This window comes from Lampris incognitus, chromosome 12, assembly GCF_029633865.1.
Source record: "Lampris incognitus isolate fLamInc1 chromosome 12, fLamInc1.hap2, whole genome shotgun sequence".
NCBI classification, from domain to species: domain Eukaryota; kingdom Metazoa; phylum Chordata; class Actinopteri; order Lampriformes; family Lampridae; genus Lampris; species Lampris incognitus.
The window spans coordinates 31,186,050-31,207,217 of NC_079222.1; the positions used below are offsets into that span (position 1 = coordinate 31,186,050).

At 43.5% G+C, this 21,168-nt stretch overlaps 1 protein-coding gene across 2 annotated transcripts in view; it reads right to left on the reverse strand.

The window, feature by feature from the left end:
* strbp (spermatid perinuclear RNA binding protein) overlaps window positions 1-21,168 on the reverse strand; it is a 141,920-nt gene that overhangs the window by 82,367 nt on the left and 38,385 nt on the right. For both annotated transcript variants that reach the window (XM_056290290.1, XM_056290289.1), the window contains exon 2: window positions 489-590. The gene's annotated coding sequence lies outside the window, so the exon portion shown is untranslated. The remainder of the gene's footprint in view (window positions 1-488; window positions 591-21,168) is intronic.

The following is a 21,168-nucleotide window of genomic DNA, read 5'->3' on the forward strand; positions in this document are numbered from 1 at the left end:
CCCCCCTCACTGAGTCAGAAGTGGGGTGGGGGCAGAGAGGGAGGGAGAGAGAGAGAGAGAGAGAGAGGGGGGGGGGGTGTAGAGAGAGAGAAAAGAGAGAGAGAGAGAGAGAGAGAGAGAAAGAGGTAGAGAGAGAGGTAGAGCGAGAAAGAGGGAGGGGTGTAGAGAGAGAGGTAGATAGAGGGGTGTAGAGAGAGGGGTGTAGATAAAGAGGTAGTGAGAGGGGTGTAGAGAGAGAGGTAGCGAGAGTGGTGTAGAGAGAGGTAGAGAGAGGGGTGCACGGAGAGGGGTGTAGAGGGAGAGGTAGAGAGAGGGGTGTAGAGAGAGGTAGCGAGAGGTGTGTAGAGAGAGGTGTGTAGAGAGAGGTGTGTAGAGAGAGAGGTAGAGAAAGGGGTGCATGGAGAGGGGTGTAGAGGGAGAGGTAGAGAGAGAGAAAGAGAGGGGTGTAGAGACAGAAAAAGAATGATAGCTTTATTTGCTACGCTCACCTTCCACAGTCCTCCTATCTGTCTGTTTATCTGCTCCTTTCAGTCTCGGTCAGTCAGTCAGTCTGTGTGGAGTCACACTGTCAGGCAGGCAGGAGTTCGTACCTGAGAAGAAAAAAATATCAAGGGTTAGAAAACATCCAATCAAATCAAATGCCTTTATGTCGAACAAGCAAAATAAAAGACAAAAATCACCAAGCATAATTAAAGCAATAAATAAATGATAAAAATAAAACCAGAAGAATTCAACAAGAATTCTCAATGAGAATCCAACAATTATTATATGTTCGAAAAGGAGCAGGGGGGAGTTACGACTTATAGCTTAATTTAAGTAACATATTCTCCAAAGGACAGACATAAATAATGAAAAATATGACAGTGAAAATAAAAATGTATTAAATATATGTTATCTGTTAGAGCAGTTGACTGTATTAATATATGTTATCTGTTAGGAGAGTTGGCTGCAAAATTTAATTCTTTCGCCTAAATCACAAATTGTATTTGTTAACAAACTGAATAACGGAATACGACCAGCGCTGTAAACTGTAGTTTCTCAGGGGTCGCCACAGTGGACTTTACAGTTTCCATCAGTACCCTGTGAGGGCACAGCACCAACGGTGGCCGGAGTTAACCCGGGCCTCGACCGATCCGGTATGGTCTTGTCAATCCGCATACTGATTTGGCAAAATTTTACCTCGGATGCCCTTCCTGACACCATCACCAACCCTAGAGACGGGGGCACAGGTAAAGCGCTGAATGCCATCCCAGTATTCATGGACTTGTGCCCATGCCTGTCGCTCGACTCATTAAATAACCCCGCGGGGGCAAATTCTTTCTAAATTAATGAGAACCTCCTCGATTAACGGGCTGAAGTAGGAAAAAAGCATTTCACTCATGTGTTTTGCCAGACATCGAGTAGAATTCGGCGATTCTTGTTGATATATCATTTGAAAGACTAAATAAACGATAATACACCCACCATACACTAGCCCGAGGCGCTGAACTCTTCTCTCAGCCGAGCCATGAAGACACATTATTTATAGCTACGGGGGCACTGCACCGCCTTCAGCTGTGACCTGCTGCAGTCTCAGTCTGTCCCTTGTTTGCTCATGTTTGCTTGAGATTATTTCAGAAATATTTACCAAACGTGTCAGACAAACCACTGAGAACGAGCTGATGTCATGTCTCCACAATGGACTGTCAGTTTTATTCCTCATGTAGGTTTTGATCCTTTACCCTGTCACAACAACGGTCGCATCTGTTTTGTTTAGGATGTTCTGGTATGCTGACCTGAATTTTAAGTGCGAGCATGCTTGGCATAGTACTGCAAGTTATGGTTGAACAATATTAGTCACCGACACATTTTAGAAAGGTATTTAATAGACAACTACTGCAGGAGGATGTTTACAGCCTGAGAGGATGACCTCGGAATTTTTCTACTTCAGGCAAAATAATATTAAACAAGTTTATATATTTATGAGACCATATCCTCATTCCATGAACCATTAATGTACTAAATGACCAATACTGAGCAACAACTCTGATGTTTATAATGATTCTGTTCCAGTTAAGTTTTAATCATGTACTCTACACCTGGAGAATGTTTTTGGTGAATTAACTTTGTATGATTTGAGATTTCATCGCAAGGGCTGGGTTCAATTAATCTTTTTTTCCCCCCTTTACTCCCCAATTGTATCCGTCCAATTACCCCACTTTTCCGAGCCATCCCGGTCGCTACTCCACCCCCTCTGCCAATCTGGGGAGGGCTGCAGACTACCACATGCCTCCTCCGATACATGTGGAGTCGCCAACCGCTTGTTTTCACCTGACAGTGGGGAGTTTCACCAGGGGGACGTAGCGCATGGGAGGATCACGCTATTTTCCCCAGTTCCCCCTCCCCCCCGGAACAGGCGCCCTGGTTGACCAGGCTAGTGCGACTAGGACAAATACCCACATCTAGCTTCCCACCTGCAGACACGGACAATTGCGTCTGTAGGGATGCCTGACCAAGCCGGAGGTAACGCAGGGATTTGAACCGCTGATCCCTTTGTTGGTAGCCAACGGAATAGATCGCCACGTCAACCGGACGCCCCAAAGACCCACACTTTGAAGATGTCTGAAGGTTAATACTCATCCATGGGATCATATTTTCAATTTTGTGGAAATTGCGGATGGAATCGCAATATCTAGAACAAAATGTGAATTCCCATATACATGAAGATAGCATGAAAATGGGAGGCGGATTACTCCACAAATATTGACACGTGCTGCTTGACCATTCAAGATTTCAGTAGTTCATTATGACAGGGTGAGAATAGATGTGCCCGTGCTTGTCTGTGTGTGTTATCAAGCACATGTGATTTGTTGCTGTGGGGAAAAATAGAACAAATATAGACGCTGCAAGGAAAGAAATTCTGGTCTGTATTTTGCTGAGGGCACGTTTTTTCCAATTTTTTAGACACCGGTATAGTGTTACAATTTTCTTCTTGCCACTTTGGCATTTTTTTCCTGTTTTTCCTCGCAATGTATGCAGACACACACAAGCACAGCTATTAATGCCCCGCTATAGTAGGACCTTCCTTACGGCATCCTTGAATAGCTGAACAGCATCAATTATTTCACATTTAAATGACTGTTACGAATATCATTCCTTGTCCAGTCAAATATTCAAAATACTAGCAGAGGTACCCGGACTTGCCCAGGGAAAATGTTCCCACCAAAACAACCAACACAATCTGATCTTTAGGATATAATCGATGATGAAATATAGGATAATTCATGATATGATACATGTGATAAACAAATGTCGAATAAACAAATCTTATGAACAAATATTATCAAATGTCATAATTTTCAATCCATTCACCAAGCTTCTTTGCCAAAGTGTGTATTAATCGCCGCAAATCGCCACAAAATAAACTCAATTTTGCAAATAAATCACATTTTTTACTTGGTTTTTGAAATATTTTTCGAACTGTGCAATCCTTGGAAAGTGCTGATTCTAAAGATACCTTTCCTTTTGTTCTACAACGAGTATTTTTTGAGTTTTAAGTGAACATACAAACATACCCTCTTGCTTTATATATATATATATATATATATATATATATATATATATATATATTTCAAAATATTTTAGTCAAATATTGAGCTTGTTCTTTTTGATACAAAATGTGTTAAGTCCAGCAAGCATTTTACATTTTTGAAGCATTTTGATTTTTTTAATAAAATGTTTTTAATTGTTTGTTTGTTTATATTAATACTTAATTATAGTTAATAACCATTTTAATAAATAATAATTTAATAATTTCATTATGAATAAGAAATGTGAAATATAAGTAAAAACTAGAAACATTATGCAAATAGGAAATAAAACGAGAATCAAAAAAAAATCCAGAAAAATCCAAAATTGGGAAAAAATGAAATGGAATTCAAGAAAAAATAAAGTGGATTTTATGAGGCTCTATGTATCTTGACAAACCAATGGCTGCATAAAGAGGAGGCGAAACTTCTTGGAAACTCAGGACACACTGAACTTGCTATAAAAATCAGAGTTTCTGTTGCATGTGGAGCACAAGTCACACCTTGTATGACACGGCTGCTTTGTTTGGTCTCTGGGTACATAACTGAGGTGGGTGTTGGTTCGTTTGGTCATGATGAATGGAAACCAATGTTACTACAAGACAAACTGGTTCAACGTTACATTCCCCTCCCCAACTCTATTCATGGGTCATGCAAATGAAAGCAGAGTAGCTACATTTCTAGAAGTACCAAAAGAAAAACGAAAAGAAAAAAGCAGTCTTCTTTTCTTATTAAGAAAAGACAGAAGAGCCCCTCAATCCAAACAGGTGTGGATCCATGACACTACTGGAAAATGGAGAACTTTGCTTGGTGAAGCATCTCCTTAAATGTCATGATCCAGCAAAACACCTACATCATTGCACCCACGTCACCTATAAAAATCCGAATCTTAATCCGTTAAATCCTAAACTGAAGTCCTCCCCCTTTGGGTACCTCACTCACCACCTGTATGAGATAAGCCACCTGTTTACTGGTGTGCATCATGTTCTCTACTTCTTAAAAGCTGACCCTAATCCTAAAGGCATCATACTCGACAGAAAACCAATCCAAAGCATATTAGAATTTTTTTTTTACTATGCACGTGAAAAACCACAATCTGATTAAGCCCTAAGAATGACATTACCTGAGGACAGCAGGGAGGCCACCACAATATCACTAAAGTTGACTCTCTCCAGTCCTCAGCAGTGACTTGGTATCTTGCCCAGTATATAGAACAGAATAGATGAGGGGATGAGATGCATTTCTATCAGACTCCAAAGGCAACCATGTGCAAGCAGACATGATGCACGTGAATGCTTTCTCACACCAAGTATTTATAGAGACCAAATGGCTCACAAGATTTTTATCTTTCTGCTTTTCACAAATCCACAAGAAAACATGTGATTAGATTAGCAAATGTTGTCACATATTTTCTTTACTACAGACCTGTAGACCAACTTTTCACTCTTGCTTGAAAAGCATATTCAGCTTTGTGTGTCCGGGTTTACCAAACCTGCTCCCTATTCTCCGCAGCAAGCTGATACAATACCTGCTGTTTTTCTTTTGTCAACAGATGAGAAAATGGGCTCAGGTCTGATCAAAACAGCTACAAAGCTGATCAGGCATGACGTTTATCATTAACATGTTGTGGTTTGCGGGAATCCGGTAGCATAGGGGTCTATTCCGTTGCCTACCAACATGGGGATCGCTGGTTTGAATCCCCGTGTTATCTCCGGTGTGGTCGGGTGTCCCTACAGACATAATTGGCCGTGTCTGCAGGTGGGAAGCTGGATGTGGGTATGTGTCCTGGTCGGTCGGGGCGCCTGTTCCGGGGGGAGGGGGAACTGGGGGGAGTAGCGTGAACTTCCCACGTGCTATATCCCCCTAGCAAAACTCCTCACTGTCAGGTGAAAAGAAGCGGCTGGCGACTCCACATGTATCGGCGGAGGCATGTGGTAGTCTGCAGCCCTCCCCGGATCAGCAGAGGGAGTGGAGCAGCGACCAGGATGGCTTGGAAGAGTGGGGTAGTTGGCAAAATTCAATTGGGGAGAAAAAAAAGAAAAGTGGTTTCACTGGAGTGGGTGTTAGTACATATGTGTGTCAAAGCAAATTTGACTTTGCTGCAATTAGAAATAAGTCAAAACAAACCCCTCTGATTCACCAACCTTTCGGCTGTGTGTCCCTATACAAACACCTCGAAACCTGGACAACTAAAGTAGAATGAATGCCACTACTAATCAGGGGGTTAAGTTGCAGAGCAAATGGTGCATGAAAAATAACCCGTTATTATTTAAATCAATCGTTTCCATTTACAGTGGCTCCTTGATCCAATATTAGCTGCAAGGTCCATTGTGCTTAAGTTTGCGCCATCCCTGTCTCTTGTCTGGCAGGTATTGCATTACACCTCTATCATTTAACTTGCAGATGATGACCTACTTCAAATATGAATTTGAAAATCCATCCATTATCCAAGCCGCTTATCCCAACTGGGGTCACGGGATGCTGGAGCCTATCCCAGCGGTCATTGGACGGCAGGCAGGGAGACACCCTGTACAGGCCACCAGTCCATCACAGGGACATCACACACACGTTCACACCTAGGGACAATTTAGCACAGCCGATTCACCTGACCTGCATGTCTTTGGGCTGTGGGCGGAAACTGAAGCACCCGGTGGAAACCTATACCGACACGGGGAGAACATGCAAACTCCACACAGAGGACGACCCGGGACGACCCCAAAGGTCGGACTATCCCGGGGCTCGAACCCAGGACCTTCTTGTTGTGAGGCGACCGCGCTAACCACTGCACCACCGTGCCGCCTCTATCAATTATCTAGCAGATGATGACCTACTTCAAATGTGTATTTGAAAATTGTTTGAAAATTTTCATCACAATGTCCTATGAAGGGGAAAAATATCCCTGAAAAATAACCTAATGTAAAGAAACTTCCCAGGATAGGAAGAAAACACAATAGCCAAATAAAAATCTGTCTTTAGGTGTACAACAATTGTCCCGGTGAAATTCTGCTCAATACTTCCCCAAGCCATTGAGTATCTGTAATGCCTTCAAGGCTGTTTAAAGTAGCAATGACTCCTGATCTTATCTGTGTTCTTTTGGAGTTACCTGCAAAGGCAACACATTCTTCTGCCAAATAATGCATAGGTGTTCATAGCCTTCACTACACTGATGGCATGATATCTGATTATTGCGGCCTGCACAATACAATCACCTCCATCTTTCTCTCAGTGGGTCCAACAACTATTTTTTTCCCCCAAAAACTAGAACAAAATAAAGCTGGCATATGCAACTTTGGAGGAAGCAGCAGGAGTAACCTAGCTTTTGAAACTATCCAACCGAAAAAATCCCAGTCCCTCCCTTCAGGCTTCCCTCCAAACCCACTCCCCCGAAACACATGAACGTGCACTGCCTGCCTAATGCTGGAGGACGAGTCAGTCCACGAGGCAGCACTGGGGAGAGGGGCGCAGTGCATTGTTTTCATCACTAACCGTAACTTCCAGCTTTAACCATATCCATCTTTTCAGGCCCTTCAACTCTCTCAGGTCTCACCACCGTTGAAAAGCCATACAGATGCGGACTCTGGTTTGACCTCTTGCTTTATCCAACCTGTTTTTGGTCGTAGCTTTTCTACTTCTGTCTTTATTTTCTTGCTTTGTTTAGCAGTGCAAGCTGTTGTAGATGTAGGTGAAAGTGGAAATTTTGGCTGCAATTTCTCTGCCACTCTTGTGCGACTAGCTCGCTAGCTTTAGCCTTACCTAGCCTAGTGGAAGACTCTACTCTCGCGCAATGAGTGCACGGGCACAGTGCGCACAGGTAGGCGGGTAGGTATGTATACAGGCAGGTAGGCCAGTCAATCATTTCATGCGGACTGAATTAAATGATTGAACGGGCTTATTACAGGCCTGCTACAGCCACAGATGCCGGATTGTTTTCTTTGTTTTTGTCAGAGCATTTTATTTATTGGTAGCTGTCGGGATGTAAAGACAACTTCATTAAATAACAAAAAAATGCATCTACAATAAATTGCCTACACTAGCTTTAAATACAATGTCCTCCATACACTGTTATTAGCAATTCTACACAGTCCATCAATAAGACATGGATGCCCTTTCTTCATGTGTACAGCTTCTTACAGATGCCTTCTAAGACAGAAAGTGAGACGATAAACCCATATATGGGTACCCACTGCTGTATCATGGTGATGCAATATCCTCTCATTTTCCATCTTGAATCAATTAATGATTATTAATTACTGGCTGATATAAATTATGCATTTATTATACAGCCATTTTGGTAGTCAGTCTGACGTAAAAAGTGATTTGGATTCATTTCAAAATGTCATGTGTATAGCCATCGAATGTAAAACGTTTGATTATCAACACAGTAGGACACAAAATACATAACCGCAATGAAATGAAAAAAAAATAGGCTAGTCATCCTATCTTTGTCTAGTAATTAGTCACAGATAATCTGGTAAAGGCATTGGGCAGAGGTAAAGCACAGCATGCAGATAAGTGTTGTAAATCATTTTTCCATACTCAAGTGGCATACTGACTAAGAAATAGAAAATTAATGTTCAGTTACAAACAACATATTAAGTCGGATAAAGACTTCTAGTGGAAGAAAAGTCATCGTAAAAAAAAAATCTATTTCTGGATTCACATAATAGTCAAAACAACACTTAACTGTCTTTCACATCCACCTTGGAGATTTCAAATCCATATTGCTAGCAGTGATACATTAGACTTAGGGGTGCTATGAGGTGGAAATAGCTTAGATTCATAATATTAGCCCCGATTTTTGTGCATGTTTTCGGACACCTGACATAAGGTGTAGCCTAAGGGCTACTGCGTACTTCAAATGAAGTGTAGTTCAGAACATTGGATAGTGTCAGAAAGCTCCTTTCAGACATTCAAATTAAGGGGGTCTGCATCTGATATTTCGGATTAGATGATACAACATTGGCAAGTATTATGTATATTATAGATAAAATATGAAAATGTTTTTATATGTGCCCCTATTAATCAGTTTGGGAAATGCGCTAAAATGCCGACTTAAGTGGAAAACCTCTACTGTCGAGAAATAACAAAGGTTACATAGCTAGTAAAATGTTATTCTGCTGTTGCCAAATGACTGTATAGTATCTCCCTGCACCATATGCTGAAGTACATTAAATGCCTATAATACTACTTATAAGCAGACTGTTTCGCGAGAAGGTGTACACGCATTTACCAAGAAGACCGTAGTTTGACAGGCTTTTGGCTTGGCATATCTTTGCTTGAGCATAACTTATTTTGGTGTTGTAAAAAATATAATTGATTGCTTATTACTTGAAAAAAATATGTTTGTGGGATGGTGACATTTATCTTCGGCGGTTGTGAAAATAATGCAATGATTTTGAGCAGATACTGCTGAAATAAAGGCATATATTTGACTGCTCGGTGCACAGTTGTATTGTTTTGTGCAAATCACCATTAGCTTTCTAAATAACTTCAGCTTAATTGTATACACCCATTGTCTGCACTGAAACCGTATTCACAAGCCATTTGGTCCGATTAACAATACACGACAAACATTTCAGTGATATAACGTTACTGAAAGCTTGCACTTCTGACTCCCCAACACGGCCCTTTACAGATGGAACTCCCGTCTTTTAGCACTAGCCTAGCCAAAAATCTGGCTTCATACTGGGCTCTGTTGAGGAACGAGTCATCTGTGAAAGTGGTGTGAACAAACACACACATCGGCATATGGCTGTTTTTGACCCGATAATAGAAACTGCATCCAATGTTGTCTGGCGCTTTCTTGTTTAGGAAAGGTGAACGAATCCAAAATCCAGCATTGAATTGTGCCCGATTCAGGACGCCATCCTAAAGGGGACAAAAAAAGGTTGGGGTTGTACTGCTGAGGAATAGTGGTAAAAGGGAATTTGAACCTCTGATTCTTCATTTCGTCTTCCTTTGGAAGCCCATACAGAGGAAATTTGCCTTCGCACCGAAGAGAAAGGCGTCTTCTCAACACTGCGATACACTCCAACGGTGTTGCACCAAAATCTGTGACAAGTTCGCTCTACGGGGGGGATTATGAAAATGTGTTACATAGCAACGCAGATAAGTACTGGAAGAAAATGTTGGACTATAAATTAGGCGTTTCAGGCAGTGTTTTCTGTGTTTTCTGTAGGAGAGAATAACTTCTTTTGATGTGGACTTGGGCTTTGTAACGGCAGACGTTTTACTTGCACCACCCAGCTATACAGCACAGTAAAGAAGAGGGGAAAACCCCAAAGGCATGATATGACCTCTTTAAGTGATGCTCCAGTGAACAGCCCACATATATTACTGTTTTTACACCAAAATTAGTGTGTATAAGCGGGTTTTTTAAACGTGGGTAAACCCGTCAAAAATAGGCAACTGACCCCTTTCACGGTGCCAGCAGACCCGGGTCTGACTGCCAGCAGATGAGTTTGCTTTTCTTTCTTTTTTTATCTTCTGTAGCATCATCTTTGACGTCATGACGTTGGTGATGTCACGAACGCGTTTGAAAACAGGGAAATAAACAGTAGAAAGCAGCATGGAAGCCAGAGAGACGGTGGTTAACGTTACTTTTTTTTTATCTTGTACTTCAGTCTCTCTTTCAAACCATACAAACTCAACGCAGATTTGAATGATGTTTGAGCGCTGCTTGAACGAAGACGCTGTACCCGAAAACAATAAATGTTTTTTCCTCAGTTGCCGCCGCGATTTTATGACGCGCGGACAATGACGCTACGTCATCACGCAAATTAGAGCATCCTCAGCCCAAACATGATCCTAAAAATCACGGAAGACAGGACTGGCTAAATTCTCTACAGTCCAAATGAGCATAAGCAGGCATCTAACGTGACCATAGAAAGTCACAACTGTTACAACAAATACAAAATTGCGTAATTTTTTTCTAAACTTTAATTACAGAAACACTCTGAGAAGCACAAACCTCTTTTACACACATGCATAAAACAAAGGAGGGAGACTAAAACAGGCTCTCTGTCTCCATCCTTCCCCAGTATGAGACGACAGAGACCGTAGATCTCTAGTGGGCCAGTTTCTCCCTTGGAATTCCAATCAGGAAATGACTACAGGGTGGAGGAAAGTGGGGAAGGGGCAAGATCGAGAGAGATTTAGAGACGGGGGAGAAAAAGAAACCTATATGTTGCGGATGAGAAGACAGAGATTGAAGGCGGGTTGAGTTCTAAGACAAGAGAGGAAAAAAAGCAAACATAAATAATAGAGCAATAAATGAATGCTAATGATATAATGGATTCTGAATTTGTAAACCTTGCAAACCCACAATATAAAGTGCCCACCAGTGTGTTGAGAGGATAAGAAAAGTTGACTTTGCAGGATGAAGCACATTACACAGGATGAAGTCTAATAGGGGAGACTGAGGAATACAGGATACGGGAGGGTAAACGGAGAGGATAGGAAATGCCGGGGAATTCCTGTAGTTGGCTGTTCTTTCCTTGGGGGGCTGGCTCCGAAATGCCACTGAGCTTTGTCACCTTCCACTAAACAGGAAATGTTCTTTGTTGTGTGGATGCAACAATTTCGACAGTTTCCCTTTTTTCTGTACACAACAGCTAAGTTACAGTTTAGGTTACTGTTTTTTTTATTGTACGCAACAGCTAAGTTACAGTTTAGGTTTGTTTTTTTATCCAGCATAAACATTAATTAAGATTTCCCCTCAGCCAGTAAAGCTACAAGGAATGACCAGGTTACTAATTTAATGGTATACCAACTTCATCATTCTTTTTAGCATTATCTGTCAAAGAGCTGCCTACACTGCAGCACTAATGTAGGATCGATGCAAGAAGCATTATGGGAGACTGTTTAGAAAGTGTTGGCTAACATCTGATGCCTCTGTGTACATGCACTAACTCTCTCTCTTTCATTCTTTTTCTCTCCCTCTCTCTCATTCTCTCCCTCTCTATCATTCTCTCGCTTTCTCTCTATCGTTCTCTTCTCTCTTGCTATCCTCCTTTCGCTCTCTGTAATGCTCTCTCTATCATTCTTTCTCTCTCTATCATTCTCTCTCTCTTCAAATTTGAATTCTCTCAAATTCAAATGTGCTTTATTGGCATGATAAATAGGCACTTGTATTGCCAAAGCAGTCTCGCTCTCTCTCTCTCTAATTTTCTCTCTCTCTCTCTATCATTCTCTCAAATTCAAATTCAAAAGCGCTTTATTGGCATGATAAATAGGCACTTGTATTGCCAAAGCACTCTCTCTCTCTCTCTCTCTCTCTCTCTCTCTCTCTCTCATGGATCTGGACTTCATAAACCCCTGAATTTTCCATAAGCTCCAGGTCTAACTCGGGGGGGGGGCACTGTTTTTATCCCTAAAGTACAAAGTAAAGTAGCAACAATGTTTTAATGCCATGCCTTTCAACTTTTTAGTACAATGCTTGTCTTCTTCTGCTTACTACAACAAAGAAAGAAATACACCATCAAGCGTTGATATAATTCTAATACAGACTTTACAGTCAGCCAACCCACTTTTCTCAGTTTTAAGTAATGCCGATAGGAGGAGAAAGAGCCGGCACGGGCCAAACAAGGCACCGCGTTAAACTACACAGTCACATGCTAATAGTCTTCATAAATTGTAACTTAAATAAAAGGTCCTTAGTCAGAAGGCTCTGTGTCAAAACAAACAAGCTCTCACTCAGGTTCTCACACACAGTCCCAGTCTCTCAGCACAGCAGGGGTTTGAACTGACCCGCACAAAGACATCCCTGTTCCAAAAATCACCAAAGCCTCCCTCTGTTATCCATACAGCTATACAAACTGAGGCTGGTGTGTGCACACTTGCCTGTGTGTCAAGGCGCAGGTCTACTATACTGCCACTGGTAAATTATACCCGGTAGCAGGCGGGAGCTGAAACATTTAGCTTTAACACGATCCCGTTTCATGGCAGAACACACAAACACAGTAGCCTACAGATTGTGTTGAAGAGTGCCTTTGACACTAACGTTGCGTGGGAGGCATAACCAAGAAATTCTGTGCTGAACCGCCAATAAGTCAACACACCAAGGAAAGGACGGGGAAAAGGCCTCCCAAATCCCAGAAGATATAGACAAGCACCATTTCCAAAGTTCGTTTAACACCATGATAGAAGCAGAATAGATGAATCATATCAGGAATAATGTTATTGAGTATACAATGTTTTGTTTTTGGGTTTTTCCCCCTCCCTTTTTCTCGCCAATTGTACTTGGCCAATTACCCCACTCTTCCGAGCCGTTCCGGTCCCTGATCCACCCCCTCTGCTGATCCGGGGAGGGCTGCAGACTACCACATGCCTCCTCCAATACATGTGGAGTTGCCAGCCGCTTCTTTTCACCTGACAGTGAGGAGTTTCGCCAGGGGGACGTATCGCGTGGGAGGATCACACAGGCTCCCCAACCGACCAGAGGAGGACACATACCCACATCCAGCTTCCCACCCGCAGACATGGCCAACTGTGTTTGTAGGGACAAACCGGATGTAACACGGGGACTCAAACCGCCGATCCCCATGCTGGTAGGCAACAGAATAGACCGCTGCGCTACGTGGATGCCCCCTACAATCTGTTTTAATGTTTTGGGGAGACAAGAGGCCCTGTTTAGACCTGGTATTAACACTCATCTTGGGTGATCCGATCAAAAGTGGACAGCTCCAAGTACAGGTGTGGATGCACCCAAAGCGTCCTCAGTGCGTCTTAACATCTTATAGCTCAGGCCACATCCAGAGGTCGCCTGACACACATCTGTCCACATCGCATTTAAAGTGTAAATGCACACGTGGCCGCATTGAAGGACCACCTAGTCAGCTGACGTCCTCTGTGTAAGCAATGGAAATAATATCTAATAGAAACAAATCCTGGGCGTCCAGATAGCGTAGTGGTCTATTCCGTTGCCTACCAACACGAAGATCGCCGGTTCGAATCCTCGTGTTACATCCAGCTTGGCAACTGGCGATGTCAGCGGGTGGGAAGCCGGAAGTGGGTATGTGTCCTGGTCGCTGCACTAGCGCCTCCTTTGGTCGGTCAGGGAGCCAGTTCAGGAGGATGGGGGGACGGGGGGGATAACGTGATCCTCCCATGTGCTACATCCCCCTGGCGAAACTCCTCACTGTCAGGTGAAAGAGGCGGCTGGCGACTCCACATGTAGCGGAGGAGGCATGTGGTAGTCTGCAGCCCTCCCTGGATCAACAGAGGGGGTGGAGCAGCGACCGGGATGGCTCGGAAGAGTGGGGTAATTGGCCGCATACAATTAGGGAGAGACAGGGGCGGGGAGTAGAGAGAGATAAAATAAATAAATCCTGCGTGATTCTGACAAGTGCAGCTGAACTGTCAGAAGTGATGGACCAAATGCAGACTGAACTGCAGGTAGGCTACAAAGCAGCTGTTTAATGAATAAAAACACAAGCTGTCTACCTGACCCTTGTTTCACCAAAGCCTCTCCTCGGTTTAGTTTTTTGTTTACCTCATCTGTAATTTCTGACGCACATCAGCCCTACAACTGTGGAAGAGCACCCCTGCCCGCTTGCACATTCGAGTTCAACTTCAGGTTCAAGTTCGTTTATCCGCCGCAGTGCAGAGCCCAGCCTTCTCAAATCCACTGGAACAATTCAATAATCTGAGCCTGGACCGACGTGACCGGGTCAAGCCTGACAGGATTCAGGTTGAGCATTACAAACCCTAGTGTTCACACATTCACATGTTCCCACATAACGAGTTTTAAGAACGACTTTCGTTTGCTGTGTATTTTGAGCACAAAATGAAAGAAGCCAAACAACCGCAGCTTGACTCTCCTAATTCACTCAGCTAACGAGAGTATTTGTCTCGATATGGCGTGACATGCATCTGCTGCATCCATGCTACTGCAATAACGTGAAACTATTTACCCACAATAGACTACTTCTTAAATGCAACACATCACGTCAGGGGTCTGAAGGCTTTCAGACAGATCTACATCATCATCATCATCATCAAACTAATGTTTTCTTAAGCTGTTGTGCTTCACGGCAATGTGGAATGGAAATACAAGAAAAGCAGTGCAGTTAAGGGATGATTTATTGTATTTCTTTAAGAGCACTTCAAATGTTGTATGCCAACATAATTTGGTAGAATAACTGACAGTAATAACTTACAGATGTGAAATACATCGTACTAACTGACGTCGCATTAAAAGGAGGCTCGGTTGAGCGAGGATGTCTCATTTTGTTCAATGCCTGTTGCTTCGACTCCTCTCTCCTCGTGCTTCTGTGCGTGTTTGTGTGTTTATTTAAGTGATTGTGACACATCTATGCCACAGAGAGGGTTTGACATAAAGGCGGACATGGTTTTAGGCAATTAACACGGGCTTTATTTAACAATGTCTTTCATTCTTTCACTCGCAGGGGCCGGTGCGCTCTGGTACCGGAGCCATTTCCTGGCTCTCTCCTTTCAGAGGGAATGACTCCACCTTTCTCCGTCTCCCCTCAGCCCTGTGTTTCGCCCAGGACCCAGCTTCACTACGGTATACAAGGCCAGGTTGTTAGTCTGACACACCTGAGGCTGATCTGAGAGATCATTAAAGCCGATCAACATGGCATCAGCTATATTAAATCAAATGTCCATCCTCTGTTTATAGAACAGAATACTCTATACTAAGTCACTTTGTGCATACATAAAAGTGAAATGTACTTTCTGCATTTAACCCGCCCTAGCTGTGTAGCTAGGAGCAGTGGACAGCTGCAGCACCCGGGGACCAACTCCACTTGGTCTTCCCATCACCTTGGTCAGGGTCACAGACAGGAGTATAAACCCTAACATGCATGTCTTTTTTGATGGCGGGAGGAAACCGGGGCACCCGGAGGAAACCCACGCAGACCTGGGGAGAACTTGCAAACTCCACACAGAAAAGGACCTGGGACGGCCTGGGGCTCCTTGCTCTCTGTTTACGCCAGCTGTCATATTGGTGTCATAAATAGCCCATTGCACTCTGTCTAAGTGTTGTAAATTGATATTATCCACAACTTGCAGCAGCAAAGTCAACAAGTGTCTGAAACGTCTACAGTGTTGAAATTCAGCCCAAAAGCCACTTGTAATGTCTGCAACGCCAGTGTTTGGCGAGGCGGTAGTAACCGCACTACTTTCAACATGACTAGAAATGATAAAGTCACTCAAAAAGAAATGATGTGACTGAAAATAACCAGTCTGTATGTTACTCTTTTGAGTGTCCTTTCTTTTTGGTCAGTATTTTCTATTTGGAAGAACTGTTATATTTAGGGATGCATGATGATATCGGCATGACATCAGTATCGGTCAATAAAAACTTATCAAGTTAATTATCGGCAGATATGGACATTTCAGCCAATGTCCCTGGCCGATAAATTACGCGTTAACTATGCACACTTAATGGCGCCAAATGTCTATTATGAGCGCTGGCAAAAAGCTTCAACATACCAGCTGTATGGAAGTATTTTGAAGTATCTGAAAGAGATAACAAAATTACTATGTGCAATGCTTGTAAAGCACCAGTGACGCAACCTCCTTCAACACTACCAATTAAACTGCATCTCGAGAGCCGTCATCCTGAACACCAGGCAAGAAAAAAATGGTGCCAGCAAAAACCTGTCAGCAGCCTCTACTTCAAGTCATTTGACAAGGCTAAGAACTATAGTAGCGACCAGCTAAAGGTGGAAAGCCCTTAAAAACAAAATCGCTGAATTCATTGCTCTTGATAACAAGCCTTTTGGTGTGCTGGACATGTGGGCTTCTGCAGGCTGATGACGTACTCTTAGAGCCACGGCACGCCATGCCTAGCCGTCGTTACTTTACAGCTGTGGCCTTACCTGAACTGCAAAGACAGAAGCTCCTCACTGATACCACTCATTTTGGCTTTACCACAGACATCTGGACATTGAGTCAAAGCCCCATCAGCATGTTGAGCCTCACTGTCCAGTGGACTGACGAGGACGTCAGGTGTATATATCGGTATCAGCATTGGCAAGAGACCAAAACGAGTTTGAAAATATTGAATATTGGCGAAAATCCAATATCCTGCATCCCTAGCTATATTTCACATTTTTATAGTTTGTTGACTATTTCTTTATAAAAATATCAATTAAAATTATAAATGGACAGCTGTGATGCAATGTTTGTCTTTATGCAGCTATTAAATGTGGGTGGCGTGGTGGTTAGCACTGCCACCTCACAGCAAGAAGGTCCTGGGTTCGAACCCCCCGCCATTAAAAAGACATGCATGTTAGGATTAATACTCCTGTCTGTGTCCCTGACCGAGGCATGGCAAGACGAACTGGAGTTGGTCCCCGGGTGCTGCAGCTGTCCACTGCTCCAAGCTACACAGCTAGGATGGGTTAAATGCAGAGCTTAATTTCCATATGGGGATCATTAAAGTATATACGAAAAAAAAACCTGTCAAGCATATCTTACCTAGATTGGAGTGGTTTTACCAACTTTAATGTATACAGAGTGTGCAATATGCAACTGTACTATGGAGTGAAATATAGATATGGTATTGGGAATTGTACTGATAGATACTCAGTATCACAAGACTAAGGACAAATTGGCGGCCAAAAAAACAAAACAAACAAAAAACCCGTTATCGGGACATCCCTAGGGACAACCAGTACTAAATACTATCAGTTTACTTTTTTGAGTTATTTTCTATGAAGAAATTCTAATAAAATGAAATTTAGTTCATTCAGGTTTAGTCTGGATTCATTCATCACAAACCCCACCCAGCATACGGAATAGAATAGAATAGAATAGAATACTCTTTATTAGCGATCCACCCCCCTTTTTCTCCCCAATTGTATCCGCCCAATTACCCTACTCTTCTGAGCTGTCCCGGTTCCCTCTGCCGAGTAATGTTTTTGCACATACATACAAATGAAAGTTACTCTCTGCATTTAACCCATCCTAGCTGTGTCGCTAGGAGCACTGGGCAGCCGCCGTGCTGCACCCGGGGACCAACTCCTGTTATTTCTTCCCATTGCCTTGCTCAAGGGCACAGACAGGAGTATTAACCCTAACTCACATGTTTTTTTATGATGGTGGGAGGAAACAGGAGCACCCGGAGGATAACCCAGCAGACACGGGGAGAACATGCAAATGCCACACAGAAAGGACCTGGGATGGCCTGGGGTTCGAACCCAGGACCTTCTTGCTGTGAGGCAACAGCGCTAACCACTGGGCCGCCCATACATATCCTGACTTTGCTAGCTGCACAACTTATCCAAACTCAGGAAAAAAAAAAATGAAATTGTCATCAAAGGCAGAACCTGAATGTGTAACTACAATGCGAGAGAAAGCTTTTATTTGTTCTACCTGATGTAAAACAGCTCTGCTTTGTGCTTTCCCTTTGAACAGTTTGATTTACTTCAAGTGTAAGCAAGCACAGAATGTATTTTCATCATCAAGATTCTCAACTGTGACAGGGGAACTTTGTGCTATCATGACAGTCTGACAACTGAAAATGCTCAGAGACAGAGAGAAGGGGGTAATAATAATGCTAATAATAATATATTCTAAAACAATGTTACAAAGTGATTTACAAAGAAACAGAACCAGACAAGGCAACAATAAGAATAAATAGGGAAGGAAATTTTGCTTCTGAATGTCTTGATGCATGCTCAATAACCCAGGTAAGAAAATCAAAGATTTCGATTGATTTTGATTCTGAGGTTCGCCACCCACACTGACCTCTGAGCAAAACAAAATGAGGAGCAGAGACAGTCTCACCCTAGGCTTCATCATTCTCGACACAATTTTAACCTTAACTAAATATTTCACATTTCTAGGTTGCCATAGCTACAGCCTGCATACTTTTCCCTGCTCTGGAAAGGGTGAATCTTCACCCCTGTGTGTGTGCATGTGGCTGTGTGGGAGTGTATGTGTGCACATACATGCACAGAACTGTGTATCGCCATCTAACCCCACCAGATTAGGGAATGTGCTTCATAGTCGACCGTGCATACACAAACACACATAAACCGGGGCCAGACAGACTGAGAGGTGGGCCATGCGGTGAAGGGAGAAAATAACTGGTAGTGGGGCTGTGTGGTAGTGTGAGACCAAGAATATCTTCCACTTCAGCACTGGTCACGTTTCTAAAATCGGCATGACCGTTTGGCCAAGGGTCTCTCTAAACTGGGGTCGTCTTGAGAGTCTAGTTCAATTTCCTCAATGCCTCGTGAAAAGCAATCTCAGATATCACTACCCAAGCAAATGTTATCAATCACATGGCTTCTGAGACTTGGACGGGAAAGCTGTAGGACGTAACTGCACGATGAAACACATGCTGACATCTAAATTTAAATGTTAATTTCCTGGGCGTCCGGGTAGCATAGCGGTCTATTCCGTTGCCTACCAACACGGGGATCGCCGGTTCGAATCCCCGTGTTACCTCTGGATGTGGGTATGTGTGAGTATGTGTGGGTATGTGTCTTGGTCACTGCACTAGCGCCTCCTCTGGTCGGCCGGGGCGTCTGTTCAGGGGGGAGGGGGAATTGGGAGGGAATAGCGTGGGCCTCCCATGCACTACGTCCCCCTGGTGAAACTCCTCACTGTCAGGTGAAAAGAAGCAGCTGGTGACGCCACATGTACCGGAGGAGGCATGTGGTAGTCTGCAGCCCTCCCTGGATCTGCAGAGGGGGTGGAGCAGTGACCGGGACAGCTCGGAAGAGTGGGGTAATTGGCCATATACAATTGGGGAGAAAAGGGAGGGGGGGGGGAACCCCCCCCCCCGAAATAAATAAATAAATAAATAAATGTTCATATCCTGAGTGACATAAAACAGCATGATGGACACCTGTCAAACTCAATATTTTACTGTTTGACATACAAATGTCCTTTCTGCAAAGTTATATCACGAGATAAACCAGAAATACAGGCCTGAGAAGAGTCATACCACAAATCCAGAGCATCTGGAGTAAAAACACAACTCAGTTAAGCATAGAGAGTAAGACTTCAGTGAGCTGTGGAGAAGAGAGAAGGGGCGACGGAGGAGGAAGGGGCTCTCCAGAGACTTCCTCAGCCTTCTGCTACTTCTGTAAGCAGGACAGGAAAACAGAAGCTGGCAGAGATGGCTCTAGGAGTCTCGTGTGCATGTGAAAGCACGCACATGTTCGTGTGCACACGTGTGTTTGCATCCATGTGTGAGACATTTCTCCGTATACACCATTACAGACTGTGCTTGTTGATGCAGTGCACCATGTGCGACGTTGGAGACACTTAACGTATTTCTACATGTGAGCACCTAGCCTACGTGTTCATGCATTGGTGCACTAGCGGGGTAGATGACAACACTGATACAGATACTTAAGGAGAAGCATATCCATAACACTACCATCATCTGCCAGCTGACAAACATAGCACACATGCAGCCCTCTCAAACACCACTGGCATTTATCTCCCACCATCTCTTCCAAATTCTCCCCTCTCCCATCCATCACCATTAGGAGGGGAATAGATGAACTGTCTGCACCTGCAACCACTCTGTCCCCTAGAGAAGCAGCAAGGAGAGCAGAGCAAAGGGGAGGGGGGGTGAGGGCAGGAGGGAGGGGCAAACTCTCAGGGGAGAACAGGAAAGGACAGAGGAAAGGCAAGAGGATGAGAAAGGAAGGGGGAGCAGGTGAGGGATAAGGTGGAGGATGAATAACGAGGGGAGACAGTAGAGAAAGATTGAGCTAGAAGGGTAGAAAAAGAGAGCCTTTACACTGGAAGGAGATGAAGGAAAGGAAAATAAGATAGGAACGAGGCAGGATGAGAGAAACAAGGGGAATCAAAGTGGAATGAGAGAAGCAGTGAAACGAGAAAGGAAGCACGAGAAGTGGGAGAGGAAAGAAGCCGAAGATGAGAGACCAAGCCGAAGATGGAGATGAGCCGGAGGAAGCAGAGGGATGAGGCCAGGGCGAGTAGAGCAAAAACTATTGTCTCCTTCCGTTAATATGTAAAAATAACTCTGCTGCTGCCTGGTGGAGGAGCTAACTAGGTCAGAGAATTCCCAGGGAGAGGGAGAGGGAGAGGGAGAGGGAGAGGGAGAGGGAGAGGGGGAGAGAGAGAGAAGAAAGACTACACATTATTATTTATATTTGGATACCCATGCTTCTTTGTACGTCCATACAAACATGTCAGTTTATGTGTTAGTGTGAGAGAGGGAAGAGTTATCACCACTACCATTAATTTGAACCAGGAGTCATATCTCTCTTGCACCCAAGGCTGTTTAGAGAGCTGAAGAAAGGGATGCCTTCTACTTCCTGCTTCATTCACTCTCATCCTTCTCAAATATATGTTTTACTGATTCTTCACCTTTCCATTTGTCTGTTAGTCAGTGCATCCATCATTGTATTCAAGGTCCTTCCTTCTATTCAACTGCCTGGTCTTTCTTTTCTGGTTCTCTTTTTTCCCCCTTTTCTTTAATTTCTCCTCATTTATTCCATTTACACACGTAGCGTCCATTTAAATTGTTTCTGCTCATCACCTTTTCCCACTTATCTGCTTTCATTCCATTTCATTTCCCACAATGCTTATTCTGTTCCTTGCCCTTCTCTGTCCTCTGCCTTTATGTATTATTTTTCAGGTTGAA